This window comes from Myotis brandtii, unplaced genomic scaffold (assembly GCF_000412655.1).
Source record: "Myotis brandtii unplaced genomic scaffold, ASM41265v1 scaffold576, whole genome shotgun sequence".
Classification (NCBI taxonomy): domain Eukaryota; kingdom Metazoa; phylum Chordata; class Mammalia; order Chiroptera; family Vespertilionidae; genus Myotis; species Myotis brandtii.
The window spans coordinates 432,132-441,910 of NW_005370156.1; the positions used below are offsets into that span (position 1 = coordinate 432,132).

Below are 9,779 nucleotides of genomic sequence, written 5' to 3' on the forward strand. Positions count from 1 at the left end.
TCTTGGTTGAGTTAATTTGCATATAGTCGCTCTGATTGGCTGGTGGGCGTGGCTTAAGGCATAGCGAAGGTACGGTCAATTTGCATGTTTGTCTTTTATTAGTGTAGATTAGAGCATTTCACTCCAAATCAGCAGAATACATTCTTTTCTTTTTAAAATATGTTTTAATCGATTTTAGAGAGAGGGGAAGGAACAGGAATAGAGAAATAGAAACATCGATGAAAGAGAAACACTGATCAACTGCCTCCTAGACACCCTCTATACTGGGGATCAACCCCACAACCCAGGCATGTGCCCTGACCAGTAACTGAACTGGTGACCTCTTGGTTCATTGGTCGATGCTCAACCACTGAGCAACCCCGGCCGGGCTACACATTCTTTTCAAGTGCACAAGAATGAGCACATGCTAGGCCACAAAACAATTCTCAATCAATTAAAAAGGATCAAACTCATATCATTTATCTTCTCCAATCCAATGGTATACTAGAAATTAATTCTAAGAACACTGAAAAACATAAACACTTGGAGGCTAAACAACACACTACCAAACAATATATGGGTTAACAACGAGGTCAAGGGAGAAATCAAAAGATATTTTGAGTCAAATGGAAACAAATACATAATGACCCAAAATCTATGAACACAGTCAAAGTAGTTGTAAGAGGGAAACTCACAGCAATATAGGCCTACCTCAGGAAACATGAAAAATCTAAAATAAACAATTTAACCTGAAGGAACTAGAAAAAGAAGGACAAACAAAGCCCAAACTGAATAGAAGGAGAGAAATAATAAAGATTAGAGTGGAAATAATAGAATCAAAAATTACAAAATATCACTAAAACCAAGCGCTGGTTCTTTGAAGAGATAAACAAAATTGATAAACTTTCAACCAAACTCATGAAGAAAAAAAGAGAGGACCCAAATAAAACCAGGAAAGAAAGAGAAGTACCAACTGATACCACAGAAATACAAAATATTTTAAGAAAATACTACCAACAAGTATATGCCAACAAATTGGAAAAACTGAAGAAATAGATAAATTCCTAGAAAAATAGAATCTTCCACCTTAGCTGGGTGGCTAAATTGGTTGGAGCATCATCCTGTACACCAAAAAGGTTACAGGTTTGATTCCTAGTTGGAGTGTGTACAAGACACAACCAAATGATATTTCTCTCTCTCCTTGATGATTCTCTCTCTCTCCTCCTCCTCCTTCCTCCTTCCCTCTCTTTCTGAAGTCAATTTATATACATCCTCAGGTGAGGATTAAAAAAAAAGAAACATATAATCTTCCAAGGCTGAATCAGGAAGAAAAAGAAAATCTGAACAGACTGATAACTACTAATGAAATCCGATCAGCAAGAAAAAATTCCCAACAAAGTCCTGGATAAGATGGCTTCCCAAGTGAATTTTACCAAACATTCAAAGATTCAATACCTACCCTTCTCAGACTATTACAAAAAATTGAAGAGGAGGGAAAGCTCCCTAACACATTATACCAGGCCAGTATTATCCTGATAACAAAACCAAACTAAGATATTACAAAAAAAAAAAAAAAGAAAAGAAAATTATAGGCCAATATCTCAGTTGAACATAGATACAAAAAATTACTCAATAAAAAATTAGCACACTAAATTGAGCAATAATTAAAAAAATAATATACTATGATCAAGTGGGATTTATTCCCAGGATGCAAATCTGGTTCAATATCTACAAATCAATGTGATACATGACATAAAAAAATGAAGTATAAAAATCATATGATCATATAAATAGATGCAGAAAAAGCATCTGACAAAATACATTATCCATTGATGGTAAAAACTCAGCAAAGTGAAGATAGAAGGAACACACTCAACAGTATAAAGGCCATATTTGACAACCTACAGCTAACATCATACTCAATGGTAAAGAGGAAAGCTTTTTTTTTAAGATCAGGAATAAGACAAGCCCTGGCTGGTGTGGCTCAGTTGACTGGTCATCATCCTGTGCACCACGAGGTTGCCATTTTCATTCTCAGTCAAGGGCACATGCCCAGTTGCAGGCTCAATCCTTGGTAAGAGGTGTGCAGGAGGCAGCCCATCGATATTGTGCTCTCACAGTGATGTTTCTCTCTCTCAAAATCAATAAACTATTCTTAAAAAAAAAAAAATTAGGAACAAGCCAAGATTGTCCATTTAGCATACCATTGGAGATCCTAGCCACAGCAATCAGACAAGAAATAAAATGCACCTGAATTGGAAAGTAAGAATTAAACTGTATTAAATTGTTTGAGATTTTTTTGTTTTTGTTTTTGAGGATTTTTGCAGCCATGTTCAAGAGTGATATTGGCCTATACCAGGGGTCCTCAAACTACGGCCCGCGGGCCACATGCAATTACAAATATTGTATTTGTTCCTGTTTTGTTTTTTTACTTCAAAATAAGATATGTGCAGTGTGCATAGGAATTTGTTCATAGTTTTTTTTTTTAAACTATAGTCCTGCCCTCCAACGGTCTGAGGGACAGTGAACTGTCCCCCTGTTTAAAAAGTTTGAGGACCCCTGGCCTATACTTTTCTTTTTTAAAAATGTCTTTGTCTGGCCCAGCCAGAGTGGCTTAGTGGTTGAGCGTTGATCTATGAACCAGGTGGTCACGGTTTGAATCCTGGTCTGGGCACATGCCCAGGTTGCGGGCTCGATCCCCAGTTGGGGACATGCAGGAGGCAGCCAATCAATGATTCTCATATTTTATTTTATTTTATTTTATTATTTTATTTTATTTTTATAAGGAGGTCAGCTATAGTAGGACAGAGCATGCTGTGGGGAGTGCTCAGAATAGAGTTTTGAAATGTATGATAGGGTTAGATACTGAAGTATTTTGTAAGCCAGTCCATGGTCTCTCTCATCATTGATGTTTCTATCTCTCTCTCCCTCTCCGTTCCTCTCTGAAATCAATAAAAATATACTGGGAAAAAAGTCTTTGTCTGATTTTGATATCAGGGTAATACTGGCCTCGTAAAATGAGGTAGGGAGGGTTCCCTTCTCTTCAATTTTGTGAAGTAGTTTGAGGAGAATAGGTATTAAATCTTCTTTGAATGTTTGGTAAAATTCACTTGTATGCCATTATTTGCAGATGACATACTACATAGAAAACCATAAAGAATCCACTAAAAACCTATAAGAACTAATAAATGATTCAATAAAGTAGCATAGTACAAAATTTAAAAATTGGTGTATTTTTGTACACCAATAATGAACTACTGAAAGAGAAATTAAGGAAATAAACCAATTTACAATTGCATGAAAAAGAATAAAATACCTAGGAGTAAATTTAACCAAGGAGGTAAAAGAACTATATTTGGAAAATTGTAAGGCACTAGAAGAAATTGAAGAAAATACAAATAAATAGAAGGATATATGGTGCTCATATATAGGAATATTACATATTGTTAAAATGTCCATACTACCCAAAACAATTTACATATTCAATGCAATCCTGATCAAAATACCAATAGCATTTTTTACAGAACTAGAACAAATAATCTTAAAGTTTATTTGGAACCAGAAAAGACCACAAATATCCAAAGCTATCTTGAAAAAAAAAAAAAAAAGACCAAAGTTGGAAGTATCACACTACCTGATATCAAACTATACTACAAGGCTAATATAATAATCAAAATAACATGGTACTGACATAAAAACAGACACAAAAATCAAGGGAACAGAACAGAGAACCCAGAAATGAACCCATGCCTATATGGTCAATTAATCTGTGACAAAGGAGGAAAGAATATACAATGGGGAAAGACAGTCTCTTCAATAAATGGTACAGGGAAAACTTGATAGATACATGCAAAAGAATGAAGCTGGACCACTTTCATATACCATCTACAAGATGGATTAAGCAGCGGTTCTCAACCTTCCTAATGCCGTGACCCTTTAATACAGTTCCTCATGTTGTGGTGACCCCAATTTCACTGTTACAAATTGAACATAATTAAAGCATAGTGATTAATCACAAAAACAATATGTAATTATATATGTGTTTTCCGGTAGTCTTAGGCGACCCCTGTGAAAGGGTCGTTCGACCCCCAAGGGGGTCTCGACCCACAGGTTGAGAACTGCTGGATTAAAGACTTAAATGTAAATCCACAAATAACTACAAACTCGCAGTAAACTCTTCAACATTGCTCTTAGTGATATTGCTTTGGATATGTCTCCTCAGGCAAGGAGAACAAAAGAAAAAATAAACAAATAGGACTACATCAAACTAAGCAGGTTCTGCAGTGAAGGGAACCATCAACAAAATGAAAAGACAATCTACTGAATGGAAGAAGATATTTGCCAATGATACATCCAATAAGGGGTTAATATCCAAAATACATAAGGATATTATGTACAATATATATACAAATACAACTTCACACACACACACACACACACACACACACACACAAACACAGAGATCTGATTAATAAATGGACAGAGGACCTGAATAGACATATTTCCAAAGGACAATATAAAAGATGCTCAACATCACTAATCATTAGGAAAATGCAATTTAAAACCACAATGAGCTATCACCTCACACTTGTCAGAATGGCTATCATTAATAAATCCACAAATAACAAGTGTTGGGGAGGATGTGGAGGAAAGGGAACCTTCGTGCATTGCTAGTGGGATTGTAAATTGGTGCAGCCACTATGGAAAACAGTATGGAGGTTCCTCAAAAAATTTAAAAAATAGAACTATCACATAACCCAGCAATTTCACTTCTAGGTAGTTAGCTGAAAAAATCCAAAACACTAATTCAAAAAGCTATATATACCCCTATGTTTGTTGAAGCATTATTTACAACAAAATAAGGAAGCAACCTAAGTGTCCATAAACAGCGAAATGAATAAAGATGTGGCACATATATACAATGGAATACTACTTAGCCATAAAAAAGAATGAAATGCTGCCATTTGCAACAACATGGTTGGACCTAGAGGGTATTAGGTTAAGTGAAATAAGTCAGACAGAGAAAGACAAATATCAGATAATTTCATTTACATGTGAAATCTAAAAAATAAACAAGCAAAACAAAACAGAAACAAGCTCATAGATATAGAGAACAAATTGATGGTTGCTAGCCCTAGCCAGTGTGGGTCAGTGGGTTGGGCGTCGTCCTGTGCACCAGAATGCTGCTGGTTCAATTCCTGGTTAGGGCACATGCCCGGGGTTGCAGGCTCGATCCATGGCAGGGGGGGTGTGCAGGAGGCAGCCTACCGATGTATCACTCTCACATCTATGTTTCTCTCTCCCTCTCTCTTCTCTCTCTAAAAATGAATTTAAAAATCTTGAAAAAAAAATTGATGGTTGCTAGATGTGAGGAAAGTTGGAGAAATGGGTGAAAAAAGGGAAGGGATTAAGATGTGCAAATTTCCAGTTACAAAAACAGTCATAGAGATAGGTTTATCAAATGAGATAAATCAGTGGAAAGAGAGATGCAAACAAGACATCATAGATTAAGCAAAGTCCTAAAGGGGATGGATAACAAAAAAGACAAATGGTGATATTTCTAAAACTATGAATAAGCGAAGCTACAAATAACTGGTGTGAAGGTAATTTGAGAGTTTATATTTGAGGGATCCCATTTTTCACTGAGATAGAAGAGGTCTGCAGCTGAATATGAGAGGGTGGGATTGTAAATTGGTGCAGCCACTATGGTAAACAGTATGGTGCTGCTGCTTTTTTTTTTTAATATATTTTATTGATTTTTTTACAGAGAGGAAGGGAGAGGGATAGAGAGTTAGAAACATCGATGAGAGAGAAACATCGATCAGCTGCCTTCTGCACACCCCCTACTGGGTACATGCCAGCAACCGAGGTACATGCCCTTGACCAGAATCGAACCTGGGACCCTTGAGTCCGCAGGCCGATGCCCTATCCACTGAGCCAAACCGGTTAGGGCGATGATGCTGCTTCTTGAGGAGATCCAGTAACACTAACACTGGTTTGAATTTCTAAGTTCATTTCAAGTGATAGTGGGGAAATACTATTCAGGAACAAAATGAATCCCAGGAGAAGCCAATCTGAGATAAAAATTGGGAAAACTGCTGACAAGAATGGGGAAAGAAAGCAAAGAATAGCCCAGCCGGCACTGACCTATGAACCAGGAGGTCAGAGTTTGATTTCCCCGTCAGGGAACATGCCTGGGTTGGGGACTCAATCCCATGTGGGGCATGCAGGAAGCAGCCAATCAATGATTCTCTCTCATCACTAATGTTTCTATCTCTTTCTCCCTCTCCCTTCCTCTCTGAAATCAATAAAAATATATTTAAAAAAAGAAAAGAAAGCAAAGAATAAAAAGCGTATCAAGTAGAATTGAGCAGTGTGAGAATAGAAATAAGCTTTAGCCATGGCTGATATGTTTCTCTCAGCTGATAGATGTTTCTCTCTCTCCTTCCTTCCTCTCTCTCTAAAATCAATAAAAACACATAAAAAGCCCTGACCAGTTTGGCTCAGTGGACAGAGCGTCAGCCTGTGGACTGAAGGGTCCCAGGTTCGATTCGGGTCAAGGGCATATGCCTGGGTTGCAGGCTTGGTCCCCAACAGGGAGCCTGCAGGAGGCAGCTGATCAATGATTCTCTCTCATCATTGATGTTTCTATCTCTCTCTCCTTCTCCCTTCCTCTCTGAAATCAATAAAAATATATTTTTAAAAAAACATTAAAAAAAGAGCAAAAGATTAAAAAAAAGAAATAAGCTTTCGTGGAGCCAATATGTGTGATTATACGATATTCTCAGCTAGATTGTTCAGGCCAGAGTTTATAAACTGTGAGACAAATGATTGGGCTGTTTTGGGTTTGAAGGTTGTTGTGAAGATCATAACAATGATCATAAAATCCCACTGAGTAAGGAAGGCAGTGATACCAAAAAATGGATATTTCGAAGGAAGAACTGCATTTAATGACTAAATCAATATGGAATCTGATGAAGAAAAACAAAGAATTAAACAAGATTCCTGATTATCTGTAAAAATGACAGACTAATGATCAAAACAGAGTTCTTGGAGAGAGAATAGGCTACAGAGATGATTACTCAAAAATTTATTGTAAGATTTAGATTGAAAAAGCTTTTTAGAACAATCCTGTCATTTTTAAAAGGAATAGTAATAAAGTAAGTCCCAGAGAAGTTAGGTGACTTTGCTGAAGTCTTAAGACACTAAACAGAGGCTAGAAATGACGTTAAACTCCACGCTGTTCTAGTACACCACAGAACCTCACTAATATCTGGAGCTTGACATGTTGGCAGGAAATATAAATGGTGCTGCTTCTTGAGGACATTCAGTAACACTAACATTGGTTTGAATTTCTAAGTTCATTTCAGGTGATAGTGGGGAAATATGATTCAGGAACAAAATGAATCCCAGGAGAAGCCAATCTGAGATACAATATTTGCTCTGGTAACCCACATAGAGAGAATCAAGAGTTGGATGTAGAATGATATAAGCACTTCAAATATTCTAATGCAAGCACACCGTATGCTTAAAAATCCTTTCAATTTTATTTGGTAATACAGACAGGACATATAAATTATTATGGCTTTAAACATTAAGAAGAGCTTTGCTTACTTAAGGTTCTTTTTATTTTACACATATGAAATACTGAAATCTAATTAAGTCTCTTTTAAGGGACTAGATATTTGCCTTACCTTTACTACCTTGTAGTCACACAAGTATTCCACCTCATAATTGTTTAGATTCCTTTTGGTGATTCCAATCGATTTACATGTGAGCTTTTCTTTTCTACATACTTCCTGAAGAGTATCAAGTGAAACTAGGCAAGGCACACACCAAGCTACAATAAGAAAATAGAACTCTTTACTAATGAAATAGCTACTGAATTAAAACAAAAAAGGAAAAGGAAAAACTTAAGATTTCTATATCCCCACCCTTCTACTGGCAATTTTACAGGACTAAAAATTCATATGACAAGAAACCATTTTTGTGTCTTCAAGACAAAGGTAAGCATTAAAGAACTATTTTGGTAAATTGGTCTTCTTGGACTTTTTCATGTCCTACTATGTTTAACTGATGCCAATTAATTTCTACTGAGCCATCTGAACAAAATATTTCATGTCCGTAAGCTTTCTTAAGATTACATATAGATGCAAAGGTCAAAAGGGGTAATGTTTTTTACTTTTCCATTATAGTCTACATAGAATATAACTACTGCTTTAATAAAATGTAAATGGCTAGGGCATTCTTACTGTTAGAAATATATCCTAAAATAATCTTATAATTTGTTAAAATTTTAAAAAGTAACTTTTCCCCCTTTCTCTTAGTTGGATAAGAAGTGAAATCTAACTGAAATATAGTTCTATGTGACATGATCATACATCATATGCCCTTTTTCCAGTTTGCAATGTTGCATGAAATTTTAACTCCACTTATTTTGCCCATGCTTCAAAGTTATTATTACGGGAAATAAACCTGTTATAACATAATGGAAGGTATACTGATTTTTGTCATACTCATTTCCTGCATTGTTTTTTAAAGCCAAGAATTACAAAACAGAGTATTCAATTTACATCACCCATACACCAAGCTTGAAGAAAATCAGACACCACTCAATCAATCTTATAGTAGCCAATACCTAATTGTGCTGCAGCAGATTTTACCCTAAAATTTCTGCTCCCATATTGCTAGTAAAATATGCTAACACAAACTGATGTTTAGACATCTGCGATAAACTTGGTTTCATGGCTAGTGGTTTGGTAAGCACTAGAGAAGATCAAAGGTCCTCTGCTCCAGCCTTTGCTAGGCTCCTTAGTGTATGACTTTAGCGAGATTTTCACTGTTCTGGGTTTCAGATGCACTGGGTTGGAGTAAATTCCAGGGTTGGAGTAAACTGGGGTTTTGAAACAACATCTATAAGTAAACTCAAGCTCTACTCGGTAGCTCTCCAAGGTAGCTGTGACAACTTTTGTGTTTTGAGGTCATTTAGCGAGACCACAGCTGATCTTGCTTTATCCAGTTTTCACCCTCCACTCACACAGGGATTCACGGTAAGAAACCCCGAAGCAGGATTTCTATCTCCACCCTACTGTCCCACAGAGGGCTCATAACGTTACATCAAGAAAGTGAAAGATATTGTGTGTGAGTGTGTGTGTGTGTGTGTGTGTAAGAGAAAGATACTTAAAAAAAATGGGGGGGGGGGCGGGAGAAGAGGTTGCTTGCTTTGGGGTGGTGTTGGGGTAGAAGAGTAGCAGAAGAGAAAAGAACCCTTAAATCCTTTCCTTTAATTAAAAAACCTTCAGGCTGTTTTGTGTAAAGTTAACCTCATTATGCTGACCACATGCAAAAGAGGTATCCTAGAGTCTAGGATATCTACCCCAGGTGACTTGTCTGCTGTTGATACCATTTTCATCTAGTTGAAGTAACAAGATTCACGACACAACCTTCGATGGAAATGCTATTGAGTTAAAACAAACAAACAAAAAATCACAAACAAAAAAAGGAGCATAAACACTCTTGTTAACAATTTTGATTAACGTAGGAAAAAAATTCATGTGCAAGATTAAACATTTCATTACCACCACACACACACACAAAAAAACAAAAAACAGCTCAGTAGCTCACAGTAATCTCTATGGAAGAAAAATTGGCGGATCGAGATTTCATAATGTACGCGGAGAGGAACAGTCCTGGAAAACGCCTTTAGATTCTAGAATGCAACCAAAGTTCCAGTCTTTCAAGCGCGCACAAGAACACACACGGTCGGCACCTAGCGCCCCGGCGCCCACGCCAACCACTCC

General features: G+C 36.8%; 1 protein-coding gene across 1 annotated transcript in view; it reads right to left on the bottom strand.

Annotated features, from left to right (window-relative positions):
* SUV39H2 (suppressor of variegation 3-9 homolog 2 (Drosophila)) overlaps nt 1–7,837 on the bottom strand; it is a 37,163-nt gene extending 29,326 nt beyond the window's left edge. The window contains exon 1 of the mRNA XM_014549928.1: nt 7,674–7,837. The gene's annotated coding sequence lies outside the window, so the exon portion shown is untranslated. The remainder of the gene's footprint in view (nt 1–7,673) is intronic.
* Nucleotides 7,838–9,779: the final 1,942 nt, after the last annotated feature.